This window comes from Pseudopipra pipra, chromosome 19 (genome assembly GCF_036250125.1).
Source record: "Pseudopipra pipra isolate bDixPip1 chromosome 19, bDixPip1.hap1, whole genome shotgun sequence".
NCBI lineage: Eukaryota > Metazoa > Chordata > Aves > Passeriformes > Pipridae > Pseudopipra > Pseudopipra pipra.
The window spans coordinates 10,672,449-10,696,900 of NC_087567.1; the positions used below are offsets into that span (position 1 = coordinate 10,672,449).

The 24,452-nt window shown below is 46.4% G+C and overlaps 2 long non-coding RNA genes across 3 annotated transcripts; one reads left to right on the forward strand and one right to left on the reverse strand.

The window, feature by feature from the left end:
* The first annotated feature begins 1,562 nt into the window (after nucleotides 1-1,562).
* LOC135424671 (uncharacterized) lies at nucleotides 1,563-24,452 on the forward strand. Of its 2 annotated transcripts, none has more exons than XR_010435315.1 (3): nucleotides 1,563-1,776; nucleotides 4,173-4,326; nucleotides 22,985-24,452. It is a non-coding gene; the product is annotated as an uncharacterized LOC135424671 (long non-coding RNA). The 2 variants fall into 2 exon arrangements; XR_010435316.1 differs by lacking the exon at nucleotides 22,985-24,452 and adding an exon at nucleotides 16,995-20,257.
* LOC135424670 (uncharacterized) lies at nucleotides 7,213-13,935 on the reverse strand. Its single transcript, XR_010435314.1, has 2 exons — nucleotides 13,525-13,935; nucleotides 7,213-12,406 (listed from the first exon to the last, which is right to left on the reverse strand). It is a non-coding gene; the product is annotated as an uncharacterized LOC135424670 (long non-coding RNA).

Below are 24,452 nucleotides of genomic sequence, written 5' to 3' on the forward strand. Positions count from 1 at the left end.
CAGAGGCTGTGCTGATGGAGGATGGGGCTTTTGGGGCTCACAGTGTCCTTGGATTCCCTTCTCCCCTCTGGATCTGCCCAGCCCCAGCTCTGATCCCTGTGGGAAATGGGCTCAGTGAGTGGCACTGGGGTACAGAGGCTGTGACTCTCCTCCACGCCCTGGGCACGGGCACTGCTGTTGGCAAGGAAGCCAAGGGATTAAAAGCAATTAGTGAAGCCCTGACTTACCCTAATTAGAGCCAATACTGGAGCTCTATTAGAGCCTTTATCTCGAGTCCTCCAAAGCTTTCTCCCAAGGGTCTCTGGAGTTTATTTCTGCCCTTCTCATTCCTCCTGCCTTCTTCCCTCTCCCCTCCCAGTGATGCTCTTCACCAGGCTTTGATCTCAAGGGCCCCTGTGGGTTTGGTATTTACCTTTAGAGTTGCAACATTTTAATGTAGCTGGAGCGTGCTGGTATTTTCAGTGTTTGCAGCTCCTGAACTGTTGTGATGAAATGCTGCTGCAGCCCCTGTGATCAGTGTTTCATGGGCTGGGGCTGCCAGAGCTGCCGTGCCTGTCCCTCGCCGTGGTACCCGGCAGCTTTTCTCTCGAATTAACTCAAGGTATGCATTGGCTGAACATCTTTAGAACCCTTGGACAAACAGACCGTGGAAGATTCATAAATTAATGCAAATCAGAATCAAATGTGTCAGCCCAGCTCCCCCAGGAATCCCTGGACCTCAGCATGTTGTGACAGTTCTTGCTTAAGCAAATCTGGATCCTTCGGTGCGAATAATGAGAGCACTTCCATCCAAGTGGCATTACCAGGGAGCCCAGTGTGCCATTCCCCTGCTTGAAACTATGGGCTCATCAGATATAAATTAAACCACTGGGAGGGAGCAGGAAGAAGAAATGTGAGCAGCATTTGCATGGATTCTCCCTCTTTTTCATTGGCAGCAGGAGTCCCATCGTGGCTGGAGAAGCTGTGGCTGCCCCATCCCTGGAAGTGTCCAAGGCCAGGTTGGACAGGGCTTGGAGCAACATGGGCTAGTGGAAGGTGTCCCTGCCCATGGCAGGGGGTGGCACTGGATGAGCTTTAAGGTCCCTTCCAACCCAGGCCATTCTGTGACTCTTTGTAGCAGTGCTGTGAGTCCATTCTGTGTCCCTCACAAGTGCAGCACTGCACTCTGTGCTCTCAAAAACGTGACACTGCCACTCCAATCCCTGCCCACCCCAACATCTGCCCAACGAAACACGCTCAGCCCGTTCCAGCACGGGAGATTTTGTTTCAGATAGGACATGACCACATTCCTTCCTTGAAGTTTGTCTCCTCCACATATCAAAAAACATTAGCAAATAGGCATAATATATGCCCTGGGGAGCAGAGAAAGCTGCTTTTCTTTTTCTTGGCTGGCTTGATTCGTGCTGGAGTTGTGTGACTTTTCATCTCTGCAGTTGGAGGCACAGCCTAACTCGCAGAGTAAGAGTAGTATGATAAATTGTGGAAAAATTACTTGCTGGCTTTCCTAAGAAACTCTCCTCTGCAGCTCCTCCTCTCGCTGTACTCCTTCCAGAGCCCCAGAATTCATTGCATCAGTGCATGTTATGGCACCTTTGGGATGTGTTAGTCATAAGAATGAAGCTACTGGTGCTTTGCAGGCATATTTTAACTTTGGCTCTCACATGAGAGCTCTGACACATCCGTGCTGTCTGCACATCTGGGTAGCGTTTGCCTGCAGATCCTCCTGAGATTCCAGACCACTCAAAAAAAGGAAACATCTAATTTATATTTGCCAAGGTATGTGGGAGGTCCTTTTGTTACTCTTTGGTGGTGGTGAGGGCTGTTGGGTGCAGGGTTGAGGTGGGATGAAGGCAGGAGCGATGGCTCAGATGGGAACTTTGGGATTGTGCTGGAATGTCCAGCTCCAGCTCTGTCCTTGCTGAGCAGAGGGAGTGGGGACACTGTGTGTGTGCTCAGGTGGGCTCCTGGGTATCATTTTCTGCACTGGGAACACTCACTTTGATCTTCTCAGGCTGGGGATGCCCAGGCTGCACTGCCCCAGCCCCTCAGCACTGTCACTGTGTGATGCTGCTCCGTGGGATCCTCCCTCTCCCTGGGACCCACCAGGGATGAGCCAGCACAGCCTCCAGGAGTTTGCTCTGGCACCAGGAGGCTCCTGCCCTCTGCCTCTGCCAGTGGAATTCTGCCCTGGGAGCAGCAGAGCTGGCATGGACCTGGGCTGATCCCAAGTGTGACTCCCTAGAATTCCTTGGGATCTCAGGATTCATCTGTATTTGGGAGTCATTACCTTCTCCTGGGGTGGTTTGAGATGGGAGCTGATAAGTGAGAGCTCACACCCTCATGGACATTTGCTCCTGGAGGCAGGAGACCTGTCAGGGGCTTTTGATCCCAAATGGTGCAATCTGGAGCAATTTCAGTTCACCTTCAGAAAAAGGGAGATCAAACCCCACTCTCTGACTTTCTGCCTGTTCACATAAATGTAGAAGAATTCCTGGTTTACCCCTGCAGGTTTAGTGCCTGGTTGGAAAACTTTGTCTCAGGCATTTTAGGCCCAGTCTAGAGCAACCAGCAATGATTGGTCAAATATCTAATATTGTTATCAAATATTTTTTGTCTGTCTTATGTATGTCCAGCAGCAAATATATCAAGGTCAGGAAGACTTTAAACAAGAAGGAGTTTTAATAATGATATTCAGGTGTATGAATGTATATCAGTCCTTTCATGCTCAGAGTCATTTCCTAATGTTTTCCACATAACCATGATCATTTTATGGAGAAAAAGGGACAAATATGGTCTGAAGGACAATTTTTCCAGCCTGTCCACATTAAATGTTCTCACACTGAAGAGGCTGTGGCACAGAGAACAGCCTTTTAATTTTTTCTCTCCCTCAAAATGAATGGCCAGACGGGGATCTGGCAGACAAAAATACACTGAAACAGCAAAGTACAGTCGTTAGGGAAAGTTCTGTTAAATGAAATGTCGTTTTTGTTTTTCCCCTTAGGGAACAATGAGAAAATTTCTCTTTCTGGGCATATCTCTTTCTGAACCAAGCTCTTTGACTGGTCACAACCTGCAATAAAAACGCCACATGCAAGAGAATATATTTAATATTGGGAAGGCAAAATAGAACGATATGATCTGTTTGGGGGGTTGAAGGTAAATGTTTGGACTTTTTTTTTCCTTTAAAATAATCTGTGATAGATGCTGGTTAGCTTGCTGGGAAATGAAATCACGGAGGATTTATGCCATTAATGACAGGCTATGATGTCAAAGACGTTTGGCCCGTGGCCATAACCTTTTGTGTGGCTCTGGTTGATTCTTATAAATAAACAGGCCTGCTCAGCTGCTGCCTGGAGAGGAGTCCCCAGCACTTTGGGAGAGCTGAAAACCGAGCACTTAAAAAAATACTGAGTGAAAAACCAAGGGGGAGGGATGCCCTGCAAGCAGGGCTTTGTCCCCTCAGCATCTCTGCTCGGTGCAGCAGGGCCTGGTTAATGTTTAGAGAAGCCCCAGGTTGCTGCAATAACACCAAAACCAATCTCCCTTCCCAAAGCTCTGCTGGGCTGGGTTGGTTTGCAGTTAATGCAAAACATCGTCAGTAAGGTCCATCCCCACAGGTTTTGTTCCTCTTGTCACATCTGTGGGGTAAAAAAAAGCAGGTTGGGTTGGCTTTTATGGTCGTGCCAGTGGCACCCAAGCTCTGGGTGGGCAGGGCAGGAGGGCAGCACCCAGGGGGGAGAGGGGCAAAGCCCCTGGCTGAAGGAACACTGCAAATCCCACTGCAGGGAGACAGGGAAACCCTGCCATGAGTGCACCTTTCACCCCTGTCCCCTGAAGGGACTCACAGGCATAATTCCACTCCTATTTTGGCAGATAATGCCTAGGATTTGCTCGCAGCCATTTGAGCCCTTTGACTCACGGCAGGGCTGCGCTCTGCTCTTATTGGGGTCATTTTTCTTTCCTCACAGACCCGTTTTTCCTTTTGGATTTTGTCTCTGGGGGTTGTGCTGCTCGTGGTTTGCCAGGTGCCAGGCCCTCAGCTGGGTCAGGCAGTGTGGTGGCATTTATTGAATGCCACCCCTTTAAATGTCACCTTTGATTACCATAATTAGCAGCCCCACGGTGACCAGTGTTCCAGAGGGTCTTCGAGGTCTGAGCTCTGTGTCCTGCAGGTGTTGGGTTCCCAAAGCCCTGGTGACTTCAGCAGATCCCATCTGAGCTGTGCAGTCCAGCCCTGGCATTTGGATGAGGACCTGGCAGCACACAGGGCCAGAGAGCATCTGAAATCTGGCTCATGACTGTTGAAAGAGCTCTGCAGAAAAACAGGTAGGCAGCAGTGACTTTGCAGCCTGAAGGTTGTTCTTGGCTGTGCCAGAGCTAAACCACCTGCCACTGACCACCACGATGTAAAATATTCTCCCTTCTCCCCTTTTCTTGCACTGAATGAAGAAAAAAAGCCCCAAACAAACAGAAATCCCCCAAAAAACAACAAGAACGACAAAACAAACAAACAAACAAAACCCCCCCAAACCGAAACCAAACAAAACTGAAACAAACCAAACAAAACCAAACCCAAAACCAAACAAAAAAAACCCAAACCAAAACAAAACAAAACCCTGACAACAACAAAAAAAACCCCAAACCAAAACACAAAGACATCAAGAAGGCAGAAAATGTTTTATGTCATCATAAAACATAATGGGGAAAAACACTAAAGGATTAGATCCAGTCTGTGGTTCAAGGGAGCTATGAATCCTCAGGATTCTTCCCCCCCCCCTTTATTACTAGAGACACTTGTTATCACTTTAATAGGGAGAAACAAGTTCCCTGTGTCCTTTTCCAGCCCTAAAAATACAAGGCTATATTCCCCAGACGAGCCTGTGATTGAGGTTTAAGTGTTCAACTAGAATACATTAAAATAGCCTCAGCATCAAGGAGGAGAAGGGAGTCCTGATACCCAGAGGAAAATGGGATGCTTAGGCTAATTACAGAAGTGTAATTATTGGTATTGTCAGATCTTACAATCTACAATTATTTTTAGGCCCCCATCCAATCCACAGAAGTGTCTCTAAAACAATTGCAAAAGAACTTCACTTGAAGACTGTTTGTTTTGGAAAATCATAAATCTCTGCTCCATTTAAATGTATTTCAGCTCAGAGAGCAATAATATTTTATTTGTTTTGAGAGAAGGCAGGGGCTTATTAAGTATTAATATGTGGTTTGCAGCAGGGGTTAAAGTCCTTTTCTTATTATATACTGCAACTCTGCCCACGAGGCTCCACTCCTGAGGGAGTAGATCTTTCTGCTGAAGGGACTTGAAATTAAAGAAAAATATATTCACAGGGTATAAATATGCCCAAAAGAGGGATGCTTTCTGCTCAAAATTCAGTTCCATTGGTGCTAATTAACGGCATGAGCTAATTAACAGCAGTGTATAAATGTGACACCTGGCAGGGCAGTTGCTGAGCTCAGGTAATTGTGCTCCTGGCCAGGGCAAAGGGACCTGACCTATTCCTGTACCAGGCTCCTGCTTTTGGGGCCCCTGAGACCCAGACAGACACTGGGAGTTGTGCCAAGGTCACTCCATGATATTCAGGGCTGAAAATTCCAACGAAGTGTGTTCAGAGAAAGAAAAGGGCTGGAAAATGCCAAGGGGTGGGTACGGGGAGAGGAGGAGATCCTGGACTGGGGTAGGTGATGCCTGGAAGGGAATGTCGAAGAAACGTGAGAATTGTGTTTTTGAGTAAAAACCTCTGGAAACCAACTGCAAATGATGAAAATGCCCTGGGATTTCAACTTTTAAATCATGCAGGGACTTGGGCAACTGTGGCTCAATCTCGGAATGCACAGAGATGGGGGAGAACCTTCGGGAGGAGACTTTTGTCAAAGGTTCAGGAGGGAGGCTGGTGTTTATTGGATATTTATCAAGACTTTTGATAGCATAAGGACAGCTGCCCTGCTGGTTGAGTGGCCACCAGCCACCTCTGGGCACAGGGGGTGATCCCACAGTCCAGGTCAGTGGTCCTGGTTGGGTCACACTTGGCCTGGTGGTCCAAGGCCAGGCTGGACAGGGCTTGGAGCAACCTGGGCTAGAGGAAACTGCCCCTGCCCATGGCAGGGGGTGTGGAACAAGATGATCTTTTCTTTCCAATCCAAACCATTCCATGGTTCTATGATTTTATGACTCTGAGCATCCCTTCCTGCCCGGGGGGGAGATGAAATCCCGCGGGCTGCAGCACCGAGGAAGCACCAGAGAGGGGCCAGGGCTGTTTGCTGCCTGTTTAGTTGCAGTGTACTGTGGATCCAGAAGAAATCAAGAGGGAATATTGGTTGTTTTATTAATTTTTGGGGATGTTTTGAGACTTAAATCTCATTAGAGCCCTGTGAGAGATCCTGAGACGGCAGAGACTCGTCGTTTGTGAATGAAAGGGAACATCGTATTATTTCCACTGCTTTATGCCACAGATTGGAAGGGGAAAATAAATATCCTCGTAGATGAGATAATCCTAGTGGAACAATCCTGTAATAGCTGCTGAAAGCTGTGTGCAAGGCTGAATTGTGAACTTTCAAATAGGAACATTTCCAATGTGTGCAGTGTCTCGCCTCTGATTTAAATTCCCCTAATTCTACCCTTGAAGTTTCTAGTCCTTTACACTCAAAAGGCAGAACTGCTTATTATTTGTGCTTGGGAAATGAGACAAGACCTTTAAAGTCTCAAAATGTGCTTTGGTTTTTTTTTCTTTTTCCTTAAGAAAAAATATAATTGCATACAAACTGCAAACCCCTCTAAACAATTCTCATCAGCTGCCTGAAGACTCCCTTGGCTGAATTATAAATCACTATAAATGCACCAAAATAATAATAAAAAAAAAAGTAGAAAGATCAGGGCATAAATGAGTTTTGGAGCTGTCTAGTCTGGGGTTCTGTAAGGTAATTAAATCAAGGAGACTTTGTGATCTATAGAAGGGTCAATGTACCAGGGCAGTGCTTTGAACCATGGTCTCATTAAGACACAATTGCCTTCTTTGCTTCCCAGATTGTTTATAACAGAGGGCTTATTTCTAAGCAGTCAATAACTGGAGAGCATAAATCACAGAGCAGAAGGAGTTATTCCCAGTTTACAGGCCAGATCCTCAGCTGGTATAAATCACTGTTGCCCCCATGATGTCACCTCAGCCGTGCTTTATTTATACAATCCAAAGATCTGTCTCATACTGTTCTCATTTTATTGGCTTTTATTGACTCATTCTGTAGGCACAGATTTTTCATATATGAAACGAAGGTGGAGATAATTTAAGTGTGTGAAAAGTAATTTTGTGAAATTTTCAAGGGAAAAGTCTGAATAGTTCTCTTCCTTCCCCCTTCATTTTATTAAAAAAGAGTTCCCATGTGAGTTCTGGTCATCCCACAGCCATTTCCCTACACACCACCAGGGTCACTTGGAACACTCTCTTCTCCAGGATGTTCCAGTTGGTCTTTGTCTGATTTGATGGTGCTGCTTCTAGATTTTAGTTCAGTTCAGGAAGGACACCCCCAGGCTCAGCAGGGACAGAGGCAGTGATGGCAGCAGGTCCCAGGTCCATGTGAGTGATGTTCCCAAAGCCTTGGGGATGTCTAAGCCTGGCTTTCCATGTGTGGGCATCCCCAGGTACCAGCACTGCTCTTTGGGAGCATTTCTATCACCCTGTGCTCAGAGTTGGGCTAAAACAGATCACACGAAGATGAATCTTCAGAAATCTCCTCCAAAGTTGAACATGGGTCACCAAAAACCTCGTCCAGAGCTGAAGGTCAGCTTTGGTCCATCACCTGAGTGAGGGGCTGGTCCAGGACATGCCCAGCAAACCTCCTCCCCACAGCCAAGGAGCCAAGGTGAGCCCAAAATCTGCTCTGAACACCTACAACACCAGTCTCAAATATCCCCAAGCACCCAGACAGTCCAGCTTTGCCCCTCAATCCCCCCCTCCTGCCTGCCCAGAGCTCCTCTACCAAAACCTTACTACTAAAATAACTCATTAAACCCACAAAAGGTCCTTTCCAGTTCTGTTGCAGTGGTTGCTGTGTGAAGTCATTTCAGTCTCCTGGTTGTATTTCATCACCCTGATGTCAGGAGCACTGTCACCATTGTCCATGTGGGGTTTGTGAAGATGGGGGTCGATATTAAATACTGGATTTAGGATCCATTGACAGAGTTGGAGCTCTGACTGCCTTTGACCTTCTTTGACTGACAGGAAGCCAGAGGGGTTTTTCCATGGCATTAAGTTAAAGGAGTTTCCACTGCCTGGCTTTGTGCTCTCCCTACACCCTATCACAGTGACAACACTCATTTGGAACTGTGAAAAAAAGATTTCTTTAAGGAAATAATATAAATTTGTGAAAGGAATCTCCAGAGAGCAAAACATCAAACCAGCAAGAGACTGAACATGAGAAAACAGCCAAGGAATAATGTGAAAAATTGATGAGCAGAGCTGAAGATACTTGAGAACAATAAACAAGCTGAATCTGCTTAATTAGGGATGATTCTAATGTTACTTCTCTGAGTTGAAAATGCTAAGTTTTATATCCATCCAGGATTTTGGCACTCAGCTGTGTCCAGGCCTTTCAGCTCTCTGCTGTTCTCTTTGAAACACACACAAGTCATGTCCACTAGTTTTTCCATGAAAAATTGCCGGTATTTTATTCCAAGCTGTTTCACAAATCAAAGCTGTCACTGCAGAGAGAGTGATAAACTTGTGGAATATCCACACTGCCCTCCTCCCACTGCTCCCAGAGGGGGAAGAACATGTGTGTCTAAGAACATGTGTGTTTAAGAATAAATAATGATGTGCTGTATTTAAATACCATTTTCTGGCAGAATAAGACAGTATCCAGGAGGAGCACCAGAGGAGGTGGATCTGCATGAACAGGGAACTGGATAATGTGGCAAAGTTTTGCATCCCAGCTCTGCTGGGCAGCCCTGGGAGCCATCACTTCCTTTGCCTCTGCTCTGCTTCTCCTCCAGCCCTTTGCTCATCTTCCACACCCAGTTCCTGATCTGGGCAAGACCCTCCTGTGTTTGTCACCTGTAACTTCATTTTGTGTGAGGCTGCCACACAATAAAACCTCCAGAACCACTGATTTGGTTCTCTGAGCAGGCTGAGGCCCTGCTGATGATTTATATATGCATATATATTTGGTTATTATCACACTCACCTTCACTAATCCATTCTTTCCCCTTCTCCCAGTGATTTGGAAGATTCAGCCCCTCACAGGTGGCAGCGTTTCCTCCTGAACCCGTGATGCCACTTTCTCTTAACGTGCTCTTAGCCCAGAGACCTTTCTTACGCTCCTAATCTTCCTGAGACCATCATTTCTTATCCAAAGCTGCTTAAGCAGTCGGAGAGGAATGTTCATTTCCAGGCAATATGTGCCCCAACTTGGACGAGGGCTGGTTTGCAAAGGGAGCCGCCTGTAATCCCGAATAAAATTAAACCTTAATCACCGTGTTCTGAGGGAAAGATTTGTCACTGCCCAGCAAACATGGATCTTAATGAAGACATTGGTTCTTGCACAGCACAAATCCACTTGTGTCCTCTGGCTTAAAAGGACGTGCAGCTGTGTGCAGGAGTGTTGGATTTTCCCCTTCTGAAGCAGCATGGTGCTGCTAAGAGAGGCTTTTATATGGATATATAAGCACAGGAGACCCTTAAAAATGGCTGTATCATTATCACTGTCTGAATTACATCAACACCAGCAGGACATGAAGGGCCCATGGTACCTCTGTGCAAGGGGCTGTGGAACCAGGCACTGAGCAGGCAAGGGCAGCTTCAGCCCTGTTCATAGAGAATGAGCTGCAGATGAATTCAAATCTCTTCTTTTGTGTGACACTGGGCTGTGACAGAGGTTAGAAATCAACCCAGGTCTCCTCAGCCACCGCCCTGTGCAGAACCAGCCACAAGATTTTTTCACCCTCTCCGTTTCTCAACTGCTCGTAATTACACTTAGAAATGCTCTGGAAGCCAAAACAAACAAGGGAGACGTTTCCAGCGAGCTTTTCAGTTCGTTATTAATCCTTCAAAGATGGTTTTGTCCAAGAGGCAATGCAGAACTGACCCTGCTGCTGAGCCCACTGCTCTGCTTGGCGGGTCTGTGGCATCGCTCCCCTCCCAGAGCGTGTTTGCGTCCGAGCTGACATCGCCCTTCTTGGGCTGCACGTTTGCTCCCTCACATGATGGGAAAAACAAATTCCACTCTGAATCAGAACACAACTGATGTGATCTGGAATGGTTTCAAAGGACAGGCAGTTTGGTCGCTCAGGACCTGCCTCAGAACCGACTGGAAGCAATTTTGTGGATGGGTTTTTTTTTTCCCCCGCCATCCCACGAGGTATTACCTCATGGGCAGAGCATCCTGGGGTGACTGTGAGTATCCACACACACTGGAAGTTTGTTTTCTGCCTCAGACTTCCTATGCTTATCTTTCATTTCAAATACAATCAGTGGAGGGAAAAAAAAAAAGGCATTTACTGGATTTTTTTATCCTAGTTACTGTTTCGTGGATGTGAAAATTCCAGCACCTACTTATCCTGCACTGAGTCACTGGAATGTGCTTATCACAGGTGAATCTATTGAAGAAAGTCATTCCTATTGACACTTTGCCTTTTTTTCCTTGGAGCCTATTCATGAATGACCTCATGGAGCTTCACAAGAGTTGGCTGAAGACTGGGCACGGTGTCCCTCTAATTAGTGATATTATCTCACCTGGCACCGTATTTTATGATCATCAGACGTTATCTGGGAGATCTAAGTCAAGACAAACCTGTGGGAATATTTCAGTCCTGCTATTGGCTTTTCTTCTGCAGCTGTGTAGTTGTTCCCACTGCCTGGGGCGGGCTGTGGGGCAGGGAGGGACGAGCGGGGCTCCATCACCAACACAAGCAGGTGAAAGGGGTGGAATTCCTGCTTGGCTTTGAAATGGACAAGTTCATTCAAATTATTTGGATTTAAACCTAGAAGTCCTTTTGAGAAGCACTGGTGGCTTTGTGAGGCTCTTTAACTAAAAATATGGCCACAGGGTTTGATGCTCAGTGTTCAGTGGGTGTCAGGGCATTCCCTCAGCTCCAGGGGTGCTATAACTGCAGATCACATTGCATGGCAGCAAGTCCATATAAGACAGGATTAGAGATGAATTAAACCTTCTAAGACAAAGGCTGTGCCCAGATACCTGCATGGCCATTTAAGCCCAAACTACTGAGCGTGTTTCCCATCAGGAATTACGACCTGGTGAAGTGTGGAGGTGACTCAGACACCAACATGTGTGAACACAGCCCAGCTCCTCGTGGTTCACACCCAGCAGAGCACACACCAACCCACCGGCCTTCCTGGGGAGTAGGTAGAGCTGGAGCTCAGCCAAAGCTCGAAGACACACAGCTCAAGATTTCAGACTCCCTCTGCAAAGCTGGAGTCAGCTGGCAAATGGTGCTTTGGTGCTGGCCAAATCCTGGTTTTAACCACTCCTCTGCATGGATTGGGTAGAGCTGCTACAAAATGAAGGCTGACTCGCTCAAATTTATTTTTTAAAACTCAGTTGACCGGATGATTTTATTATCTGACTAGAGACCAGTCCAACCCACATGAAGAAAAGGCCAGAGCACAGATCAAGCACTTCTGGGCCAGCATGGCACTGCTCTGAGGGGACATTTCCAGCCACCTCTGTCACAAGTCGCAAGATGTTTATGAGAAACAAAGAGAGCTTGAAATTTCACGGCATTTAATTTTTTAAGGCAGCAATTGCCTGTTTCCTCACCAGAACTGGAAACAGAAAATGATGTATTTTAAAAATCCTCTCTCCAGCAGCCTCTGCTGTGACTCAGTTCCTTTTCTTTGCAGCTGAGGCATCGACCCCTCTTTTCCAACAGAAGCCCAAGATGGTCTTGTCCTTGATGAGCTCAGCTCAAGTGCAGCACCAGCAGTGCCAGGAGGGCAGTGCTGGGTCTGTGCTGCTGGAGGAGTGAGGTGAACATGCCTTCAAGAGAATGACTGAGGCAGCTGCGAGATATAAAGTTTCACCTTCGCAATCTCCCCAGGAGAAAACAACTTTGCCCTTCCAGTCCTCCTGGAAGCTGCAATACCTGCCCTGGAAAATAAAAGGGTGGAAATGTGTTTTCTGTGGAGTTCGTACCAGTTCACCACTCAGAAGCTGGAGAGCAGAAGGTGAAGAGCAAGGACAGTCTGTAGGATGTGATTCCAGGAAAAAATAGATATATTATGGAATTTATTCATTGTGCTGGTGTTGCTTCCCATTCCCATTCTTTGCCTGGGTTATACACCCTCCAAGGCTTCCATCCACTGCAAATGGATGTGTGGAGATGTCCAGATGCACCTGACTCCAACTGCCTGGGTCAGGTTTCATCAGAAGGTCTTGCCTGTGCCTGCAGATGTTTTTAAGGGCTGTCAGGTCACCAGTCACTGCTCACTGTCTCCATTTGACACGTCTTATGGCTAAAGTTCAAACTAGCACAATTATGCCTTGATGAATTAGTGTTATTGAGCCGCCTTAATTTTAATTATGTCCAACTTCAACCCCTTTTTGCCACATGGCCCAGCTGCAAACCTTTGTAAAACGCCTCAGAAACTCGTTAGAAATGATTGTACCACAGTTAATGAGAAATTCCAGAGTCCTACATAAAATCACGCTTGGAATGCAAACTAAAACTGCTGGGCAAGGCAGATGAATTATCATTATTCTCAGCAGTACTTCACAGAGTGCTCTGTGCTCCAGGGATCTTGCTGTACCTTCTGAGGTTTCAGAAGGACATGAAATTACATTGCCCCAAGCAGGCACTTTATAACCTGCCAGCCCCTGCAGCGTGAGCGTGGGTAAACACTGGAAGACATAATTAATTGGTCTGATGGCAGGACCTGCAGATCTGACTGATAGGAGTGGACAAAGGGATGAATCACATGTCCTCCTCTGAATAGGATCAGACTCCTCTCCGAAGCAGTTCTTGGTGGACTTAATTTCAGAGGGAAGTGTTTCTTCTACTGAAAATATCCCAACACAATACAGTTAATTCCAGAGTGTTTGTGATGGGTTGTGGCTGAAACCAGAGGCAGCTTTAGGAGATGAAGTGAAAACTGAAGTATTTCTCTGTGTGTCACCATGTGGTTACATCCCTTTATCCTGCTGCTGGGCCATCAGTATCCTGCCCTTGAACCCTGGGTTTTCCTTTTAGTGCCAGCCTGTTTCTCTCACACCTCTGTACCCTACTGATCTATTTTCTCCCAGTCATTTTGAAGCCTAGATATTTCCCTTTACGCCTTTTGTGGCCCCTCCCAGTCTGGTAAAATCGTGATTGTGGCTGAATTTGCAACAAAGAGAATTCTCCCAGAGGCCTCACAGCTTTCCTAGGGGCAGTTGTGCTTGCACAGGATTCCTGCAGTCCTTGGAGCACTCAGAGAGGTGCTGGTGGCTGTCAGGTATTCCTGCCCATTCCAGTGGTGGGCTGGAAAGCTGTTCCAAGGATACAGGGAAAAAAGGAACAAATACCTCACTGTAGATCACCTTCACCAGGAGCTGGGCTGCTGCTTCTCCCGGTCCCCTCTGCCCTCCATGGAGCTGGACACAGATGTTTTCCAAGTCCCCAATCCACAGGCCAGCTTGTGCCTCATGGAGAGGTTCACACAGCAGGAGAAGGAGGCTCAGGGCACGGAGCAAAACATTTGTGACATGACCCACAAACAGGCACGTGGCCACTGCCTGACCCCACGTGCAGGATGGTCCTTGTTGTGTCACCAAAGCCTCACATGGGGGGAAAGCTGCCTGTTGAGAGAGGGTTGACACCAACAAACCTGGCCTCAAATCTGCCTCTGGGTTTATTTTACAGCAGCTGAATTACATTCAACCCCTCAGATCCCTGCAAAGGCTTTTCATGTAGGAAAACATCCCGTGGCTGCAAGGGTTACGTTACACCTTGTGACTGGGCACTTAATCACGGGCTGAGGGCTAATTACAGCTCCTCAGACCCAGGGTGCGCTTGGATTTGCTCCACAGACACTGGGTAATTACTACCCTCCAGATCTGAGGCTTTTCAAGGATTTATGGGGCTGGCATGTGGAAAAAAAGGCAGACTGGGCAGGATGGAGCAGGTATGATACTGTGTATTAATTTCCATGGAAACCCTGGTGGGTAAACCGATGCAAGAGCAAAGGGAGCACCAGGCAGCAACTGTGCTGTGAGAAGGGAGCACTTGCTGCTCAGTGCTCATGCCCAGGGTAAAGGTTTCTCTGCAGGGTCAGCTGGGATGAGATCACCACTGCTCTCTGGGGAATGCCTCGTCCTGCCCACAGGAGTTCTGTGGGAAGAAAAAACGATCCCTCTCTAAGTAGAAGTGCTAAAAGATTTTTACCAGTTGCCTGCTGACAAACCAGTGGAACATCTGAGTATTTGTCTCTTGGTGCAGCTCTATCAAGACCAGTGAAACCACAGCGGAGCTGGACTGAGTTTGCCCCGTTGCCTTTCGAGCCATTCAGTGTTTTCTAAATTCCTCCCTCGCTCATTTTTCATTTTTGCTGTGACTTCCCAGCAGGCAGCAGAGACAAGGTACACGCTGAGTGATCATCCTGTTCGGTTTTCCACATCTGCCACTCAAAAACTAAAAATATGTGGAGAGGAAAGAACAGTTTGCTGGGAGTGGTGACAGCTCTGCCCTGTCGCTGCCACGGGACGTCGCTGGCGTGGGGATGTTGTGTCACCTCCCGGGGGTCGATGGCAAGCAGGGGAATGGGCAGGTGTGGTGGTGGTGGAGCACTGGAGGCAGAAGGCTGGGACATGGGAAAGTCACTGGCAGAGCAGGAGCAGGGCACAGAGGAGCTCTGCACAAGGTCTGAGCCGCGGTCTGGGTCAGTCCGGGCTGTCTTGGCATCCCTGGGCCGAGTTTCAAGTCGACCTCAAGTGATTTATGAGCTGCATGGAGACCTATAAAACCTGTGGTAATTCATGGAGGTTCTCTATGAAACTCCAGCTGAGCTTTGTCCTGCCGTTTCTGAAACTCCCATAAATGTAAACCAAAAGCCTCAACCCAAATACTGCCAAATTAAGGGGAATGTGCCAAAACAGAGAGTATTTTTAAATATCTTCCCGTTTTGTGGCTTATGGGATGGGCATAGGGATACTGAGCAATAAACAAAGGAATACAGAGACAATGTTTTGTGAACTCTGCACATGACCTTTTCCATGGGGTGAAGTTATTGTATAAGACTTTCCTGTCTGAATGGGAAGGGAACGAGCAGGACAACACAATAAATGATCCCTCAGCAAATGCTGACAACTCAATTACAAGGGGATGGACTAATTTCAAGGTCCAGCCAAACTGAAACAGCTGCTGAGCCACAGCTGGGTCTGAGGCATCATCAGCCTGGTCCCCTTGGATTGGGAGTGCAGCAGCAGCCCAGGGCTGTCCAGAAACAGCCAGTCACCAGAAAAGTCTAAAAAAACCTCAGAGGCATCTATTTAACATCAGGGGATAAGTAAGATCTAGAGATACAGAGTGATTTACTGCCCTTAAAATCTGCTTGCTCTTAAAAGTCTTGTCCTCTAAATAAAAATCTCTCTTATAAATAAATAGTACTTGGCTCAGATAAGGCCCTTCACTGTACAGCAGCACCAGTGCTCCAAGAGAGCACAAAACCACAGGCAGGGAAAATAGGTCAGGCCTGCTGAGGCCATGGGGATAATCAGCATCCCTCCAAGCCTGCAAGTGGGCAAACAGTGAGATTTCTCCCCAAAAACTCAGGGTGCAAAGCTGGGATGGTGTGTGCTGGAGAGGCCTGGCCAGTGCTGGGGCAGGTGCTCCCAGCTCAGCCAAGCCCCAACAGCTGGAACATCTGCACTGTGCAGGGTTTGGGTGGAGAGGGAGGGAAGGAGGGAAGGCAATCAGCTCTTCCCCAGGAGAGGAAGAGCAAAGCAATGTTTGTCAACAGGAAACATGAAAAGAAAAACCCAGCCCTCAAGCCCAGCCCCCGAATTCCACCCAGCAGATAAGCTGGTGGAGCACTAACACTTCTCCATCTCACCCTTCCTGCCCTGCCCTGCCCTTTGCACATGGAACAGTCACCCCTGCATCCCTTTGCTGCTGCCCATCCCATCCCACCCTCATCTCTGGAATCCCAGCCCAGCACGAATCAGTTCCTGTGGTTAAATCAACCCAAAGGGTGCTGGTGACAAATGACAGCAGCATTTCTCCATCCTGGGCCATGGTGGGTTGGTGCTGACCCGTCCCCAGAGCTTGGGAAGCTTTGAAGGGTTTGGTGATGGGGCAAAGGGGCTGATGGCCAGGGAATCTTCTCCCCCAGCAGGGTTTATAGCCCACATCCTTTCCCTGTTGTTTGCAGGGGGACAGGGAAGGAGACAAGGCTTCCTGAGAGCTGCTGAATGAAAAACAAAGGGGCTCTTCTCCCTTGCAGGGTCTCAGCAGAGCTCCAGGCTGCAAACAGAGCTCGGCTCTGCAACCAGCTCCCGTCCTTTTGCTCTGGGAGCAAATACTGTGATCTCATCACACCCACCCTGCAGTCCAACCAGCCTGGAAAACTCTGTCACGGCTTCAAGCTGGTGCATTCAAAGGAATAAGTATCTTTATCTGACTCATGGAAGTTTAAGGTGAGAGATGAATTGTCACTTAGTTTAATCCCTTCCCCCAATTCACAACTCACTGAGTCCAGGCTTTTAGCCTGGAATATCTTCTGGAAAGGCATCCAGCCTTGCTCTGAGGTGATGAAAAGGTCCACTGACTCCTGCAGTAATATCTCTCTGACAATAATGTCACTCTGCTGTTAAACATGCTCAGCTAATTGCTTGCTATAATTTTATAATCAGGAGCTTCCGGCTACTGATTCCTACTGCAGCCATCAAAGTGGAGCACAGCATTCCAGGACCAGCCTCTCCTGCCATCCCTGTCCCACTGTGCTCCACTATCTGTGCATTAGTCTTCACTTATTATGTGATTTATTTTCTTAATGCAGAATGCATTGGATAAATGCAAGTTGAATCGAGGTGATTGTGCATTAGTGCCCCTGGTTGTGAATTCCCCCTCGTGTCTGAAGAATATCCAAGGGTGATGGGAACAAGCCCAGCAAAGCCCTGCTGGATCCTGCACCAGCCACTAGAGCTGGGCTTGGAGTTCTCTTTCTGCAAATCACTCCATCTTCCCTCTTAGAAATGCAACAAATGTAAAGGAAAGGACCCAACTGTGACTGGAGGAGAAGTGTTTTCAAGCCAGAGAGCTTTGTTCTTACCCTCCGTGCTCCAGACATCCACCAGAGCGAGACAGAGCAGGACGTGGTGCCAAAATTAATATTATTTTTGGAAAGAGGTTGATCCTGGAAAGTAAGTTCATGAAAGAGGAAGAGAAACAAGGGATTGTTAGTTAAGGTCACTTTGAGGTCTGGCACTCGTGACCCAGAAAAGCCCAAAAGCTTTGGATTCAGTCCCCCCAAACACCGAAGGAAGCGACTGTGATTGCATCATTCCAGGAGAGCACGGGGCAATTCCACAGGCAGGAATGGAACAACTTTGCCATGTTGGGAAGGGTTTGACAGCACCCATAAGCACCTCTAGGTGAGCCTGCTGCTCACACCAGCCTGCCAAGAACATGCCCATCCTTGGGACTCTGGGAATGCTGGGAACTGCTGGGCCCCTGTGGCTGGGCACGGAGCTCGGCTCTCTCACCACTTCCTTCCTCCACAGCAAATGGAACAGTAAAACCTAAAGAAAATAAATACAGAGTGGGTATCTGGGTAGGCCAAATCCACATCCAGCTTCCCAGAGCCCTTTATTAGAAAGTGCCTGAGCGTTTGAGCACGTAGAGCTGGGGCTATCAGGGAATCAAGGACACTTCCCACTCCTCCACCCATTACATCACCGGGAATTTAACCGAGGTTGGGATATTGGGACCTGTGGCTTGAGTCAGCTCTGCCCACTTTCCCCTGAGACTGGAGTATTTATTGTTGTTTTTTATAGTGATGTAATAAACCAGTTATCAGGAGAACCCCGGTCCAGGATGGAAGTTTTCCTTAGTTGAGCCAAACTAACAAAGACCTGGGGAGTGTAAATATTGCTCTGTCTGCCCCTCTGCTTTGGGGATGCTACAGACAGCCCTGGCTGGAGAGTGAGAAAAGTCAGGCTGCTAAAATATCCACTGAAGCAGCAACAGATGTTAATAAGTGCAGAGTCCATCCCTGGAATGACCACAAAATGGGAATAAATGTCACAGCAGCCCCTAACAAGCGAGTCGTGGAGGGCTTAGTTCTACAGAGTGGGCAAGAAACCAATCTCCATGGAAATCTTTCCCTGCACTTTCCCCCCTTTTTATAAAGTCCCAAGGCTAATTAGTGCCTGGCAACACCTCGAGAAAGATGAAACCTCGTTTAGGGCTCCTTGCTTTGACACACAGTTAAAGGATCAGGGAAACAGAAGTCTTTTTTTGGTATCTCATATCCCACAGACACAGAGTACCTGTAAGATGAGAAGAATGTGCTCAGCTTTAATTAGCTTCCTAGACCTGCAGACACACTTAACAAGTGCAAAGGCTGCCTTATCTGGGCCTGAGATCAGACTGCTCCAGTCATTAGCTCCCAATTGCTCCTCTCTGCTTTGCTTTGCTGAAACCTCCTCGGATTTGGAGGGATGTGGGCAAGAAACCACAATTAAAATTCGGAAGAAGTGAAGAAGGAGATGAAGAGATGAAATACTGATAAAGCTACGTTTTACTTGGCTAAAAAAAAAAATAGTTTTGAAAATGTTATTATTGTAAGTGTTGAATTTGCTTTAAGGTAATCAGGAATGTTTTATTGAGGGGTTGAGAGGTGGTTCCTGATTTGTCTCTGCGTGTCAAATTTATTTATTTATGTATTAATAGATCTGTTGCTTCCTCCAGGAAGGCCAGTGTTGATACCCCTCACAGGGGTGGCAGATCCAGAAGGACATGAAATGTGTCCTGGACAAATTTTGGGATGCACATCCCAGTCCTGGGAGCAACGGGACTAACTGGGAGCTGGAGCCAGGATTATCAGCCAGCCTTTAGATATCAGAGCAACGCTTGTAGCAGACCTTGTGTTTCAGGCTGAGGGGAATCACCTCCAACCCAAAAACAAAACCTTCACCACAGCAAAGAATGCTTCAAATTCCCTGGAAGAAAGTTGCTTTTTATCTTCTCTGGCACCAACTCTTTAAGCATTTTCTAGTCCCAGACAATCTCAAGCACTAAGAAATGCAGCATTTCTAGATATGGAATGGGCAAATGCTCAACAAGAGAGTGGGAGAAAATCCTTTTCCCCTTTATTCCTCAAAGCTGTTTTTAGTCATTAAATCGAGCTGACAACGAGCTGAATTTGATTTACTTCCTACATTTAAGCAGAAAGACATAAAGCAACAGAAACCATCTGACACAATTGACATTTAATATGGTTCATCTGTCATGAAGATCTCCTGTGACTGCTTTTCTAATTCCTGTTAACACAACTTCCTCATGCTAATTACTGCCACACTTGGCTTCTGTGTGTGCAGACAACAGTAACAATGGCCATAAAGCCACAGTCCCTCAGCCTTCAGCATCCTCAGTGTTGTACTTTCCAACCCAGGACTGGTTTCCAAACCTTAAATAATCAGCTGAGCTGATTTGCACATTTTACAAACCTAATTAGCCCTCAGTATGGATGAAGATCATGAAGATTTTTGTTCTGGCTAATAATAGTTGTACCTTATCTTGCTTTGCCTTTTAACTAAACATGCCCTAATTGTGTATTTGCATTTGCTGGCATGTGCAAAACGTTTTAAGTAGCTGGGCAGAGTGGATAATTGGTATTGTACATTCTGTACTCTCGTGGTACAGCAGAAAATTGCTGGGGGGAGGCAGGTTTTCGAGCACATCATCCACATTATTCATTCATTCAAACAGAGGAATTGTGGATGAGACCCCCTGTATTAGTGCTCTGAGACTGGTATTCAACAGGCAGGATTTCTTATCAAATCTTTTTAATGAAATCATACAGAGTTTGGATGATTAATGGTTTGGAACCACAGAGGTCTGTGCTGTAAGTTGTGCTTCTCCATCAGGTTTTGTTTTCTGCTTGCTCAGTTCCCATCCCAACCAGAACCAGGAATTCTGCCCTCAGACTGCCCGTGTTCTTGTTCCTCTGCTTCCTCCTCTTTCTCCTGTGGAAGACACGATTGTAGCACCAACAAATAGGGAGTAAAATAATCAATAAAAAGTGTTCTGTGTAGAAAATGAGCAGATTTCCTGTTTAAGCCTCTTAGTGTGATTTCTGCACAAAACACAGGGGACAACCACGGGCTTTGATGCAAATACTCCTCAGAAGCAGCCTCAGATTCCAGGGTTTGTCTCTGGAGGCCCCAGCAGATTGATCACAATTAGGCAGGAGTGTGAGAGGATTGTGAGGAGCTCTATTTCTTCCTAATGGGGATGAGGATGATGGAGTTTAAAAGCACAGCCTGGACTTGGCTGTGCCTGACACTCTGTCATCTGGCACCAGGGAGGCTCAGGAAGGCAAACATGGGAAGGGTTGGGGCTGAACCAGAGACCTTCTGGGGAGCTGATGAAGTTTTTCTGGAAGCAGTGGTGTTGCAGATGTGATTGCTGCTCTGGGCACAAATATTTGGGGAAGAAATTCTGCCCTGGGAGGGTGGGGAGGTCCTGGCATGGGTTGCCCAGAGAAACTGTGGCTGCCCCTGGATCCCTGGAAGTGTCCAAGGCCAGGTTGGACAGGGCTTGGAGCAACCTGAGCTAGTGGAAGGTGTCCCTGCCCATGGCAGGGGGTGGCACTGGATGAGCTTTCAGGTCCCTTCCAACCCAAACCTTTCCATGATTCTGTGATCTCAGATTTTGGTTGTGCAAAATGGTCCAGGATTTCCCTCCTCAACAGACTGTGGTGGAATGTGGAGAACACCTGGAAATATTTTGTTGTCCTTTTCTCTGTTTTTCTTTTTTCTCTTTTTTTTCTTCCCATATTCTGTATTAAACTATCACTTCCAAACTGATTAGCATCTTTCTTTAATTAAATTGACCTTGTGCCTCTGGTGAACACTAAGGCTAAAAGCATAACAAGAAGCAAAACAGTTGCTGCAGGCCTGACAAGTCCACTAATAAGAATATTTAGCAGGTCCATTAATAAAAATGCAATTAGCTCCTCTAATAAACCTGCCAATGAGCCCTCTGGCTTTTCCTGCCCATGGAAACAGGGATTCACTAGGTAAGAAGGGATGAACTGAATTATCAGTGCCATGTTTGGCTTTTTTTTGTCAATAGTGGACCCCAAATTAATGAATCAACTAGAAATCAAGAAGTGCTGCTTTTCAAGAGCTTGCAAGCAATTATTGACATTATTATAAATGACATAAATATATATATTATTTTTCCAAACTTATTTGGCTGAGCCATGAATTACCTACCCCAGTGTGATGCAGGAAATAAGTGGAGCTGCCTGTCTTCAAAGCATCAAATTCCCCCTTTTTTTTTTTTTATTTAATACTTTTCTGACAGCTGAGGGTCAAGCTTGTGGCAGACATTAGGAAGAGAGCTGTGGGATCTGATCTTCCAGGCAGCACTGGCAGAGGTTTTGCCAAATAAGTGTCTTTGATGTGCTGGAGAGTTCACATCTCTCTGGAGCAGAATTTCTGTCTCTGGGTCAGTTTAATGTGTCTGCTGAGGATCACACACCACATCTTCAATGCATTGCATGGACTTGCAGGAGAAGCAATTACCTTTCAAATGTCTTATTTTCATATGCTGATCAATACTCAGTGTGTGAAAAAAACCCCTTCTAAACAACCCAAATCAATGCAGAATGGTTTATAATAGTCACTGCTATCAGAGTCCCTCTAATCAGCTCTTTTCCTCTCTTAATTGATCATGTGCAGCAAAGCACGAGTTCAGAGCAATCTTTTCTAGAAGGGATTACTGTAAATTAAATGCAGTCTCAGTTACAAGGGGACACAAAAGCTGTATTTCAGAGAAGAAGTCTGGCAGGTGATGGGAGGTTCAACTGGGAGAGGTCAGGAGTCAGCTCTCATTTCAAACTGAGATTAAATCTGAGATAAGGCTCGAGTTCAGGGGTTTGGGGAACAGCTTTTTTTTCTCTTTTATGAGATTTTTACTGTAACTGTAGTTAAGAGCAGAGCTAGACATGTTTTCTGAAAAATAAAATAGCCATTAGCTGCGAGAAACCAAAGCCAACAAATAAATGTGTTGTCTCTTTGAGTGAGTTCCCCTTCAGTGCTTCCAAACCCCAAGAAGAAATAAAGCTTGAAAAGATAAGTTATCCCTCAGAAAAATTATCTCCCAGGAACCTGGCAACTTCCATGAGCTATAAAATTCAATTAACATCTTTTGCTTTGTGTGTCACACTTCAATTAAGGAGAAAGCAGATTAATCATATAGAACAGGAGTGTATTTAACATGAGATAATGGGTTGGACATCAGGGCTTTGCTACTCTGGTTGGGATTCCAACCCAGAATGGCCTGGAGCTTGTTTATGGCTTTGGAAATGGAAGGGTTGGGAGTTGTCCACGGTGTATTTATCAACTGGGAAATTCACTGGAGTCTGGGAGAGTCTTTCCCTGCAAACTGTTTAAGTTTTCCCCTGCAAACTGGCACTGAAGGCATTTTAGCACCAGGGGAATTGGATCTGAGAGGGCTCTGAAACCTTCACGGTGAGAGAAGAGGTCTCATGATGCAGAGGGGCTTGTTTGGAAAAGCTTGTAGAGGTGCCACCCTGCCCCACAATGAGTGTTTCTAAAAATCCCAATAGTCACTGCCTTGGAAAAGCTGCCCCAGGAGATGGGAACCAGCAGCTTTATCCTCACAGAGGGCAGGGAACGATGGTGGGTTGGGCACCAGAGGAGGAGCTGAGAGCTCTGTGTCTTCACCTTGACCTTGCCACTGTTCTTAACAAATTATTTACACTTGAAACACTTTGGTTTCCCATCTTTACATCAGGACTGACCCGACTTCACAGGACCATTGAATCATAGAATCATTAAGGCTGGGAAAGGCCTCCAGGATCAAGTCCAACCTGCAACCAAACACCATCACCCAGTCACCACCTCCCTCCCTGACAGCAGGGGCTGAGAAAATCAGAGGATCTGCAACAAAGAATGCTCTTCAAAGTGAAATTCTTCCAGGCAAAGGAGCATCTCCTTCAGTGTCTCTGCAGCAGCTGCTGGGGTCAGCTCCCCGATAACAAAGGAATGCTCCAACCCCAAAACCACTCCAGGCAATGCCTTGGGGAGTGACAAACCTTAATAGTCCCCCCCCCACTCATGAGTGACACAGGTATGACAAGAGTAATTCCAAAATATCCTGAGCTTGGCCTTCCAGGCTGCCCAAATGTTACTGGAAATCTCAGGAGGGTTAAAATCCCGAGTGATTCTGCCATTTCAGCACTTCCAGCTTGGGCTGAGAGCTGGAAACTGAGAGTGCAAGAGGGAAAAAAATTAATGGGATTTGTCAGAAATGTCAAAGGAGTTTGGCTTTGTAAGTAATAAAGGATCCAAGATTGGCAAGATATATTTGTATATATTCTCTCATTCAAGTGGTTTCTTAATTACTGAAGAAACAGAAGCAGAAAACAGAAAAAACCCCCAAACCTTTAAAGTGCCCCATGGTCAGGAGCAGTTGGAAAGAAAAAGTTTCCTTGCCATGTTTGAACTGAAAGTTTTTATTTATTAGAGATGATTTAAACCCTAAAAACTTAAAAAGATTAGAATAGAAAACAATAGTGGCTGCATGTGTCAACTTTTCAGAGGAGACCAAAAAAAACAGCTGAAAAGAAAAATTAAAAAATCCTTCAGGCATAACCCAAAGGCTGCAGTAAATCATTGTATGTGCTAAATAAATCAGTGGGATGCTGATAAAGCTTCTTTGGCTGCTTGGAGTCACTTCTCAAAAGGTTTTTAAACTGCTGGTTACATCCCCTCTCTGATATGTAGTTGTGTAACTCATCAGGTGGGCCAAAAAAGTATCAATAAATAAATCTTTAAGGAACATAAAATGGTATTTGGCTCAAGGGACAAACGAACCTGTGCGAGAAATTTCCACATTAAAAAACCATCACTCTTTTCTGAATCCTGGGGTGAAGAAAGAGTTTGAAACGAAACAGACAATTCCATAATTTTAGGGGGAAAATATTTATTATAAAAGAGACAAGTTCACCAAAACATCCAAGTTTAATTTAGAATAAAAAAACCTCCCTGTGCCCTGCTCAGCTCTGCTCACAGTTGTAAACTGGAGCACGTTGGATTCAAGGGATTGGGAGAGATTTAAGCTGCCTGTGGCAGTGCTGTGATTATGAGCGTTGGGCTCCAAGGTTATTTTTGATTTGAATTCTTCCCCAGAGCCCCCAAAAGGCTCGCTTTGAGTGGGCACCCCTTCCTTTCAGAGCTGTGCAATGGATGGCAGGACACCA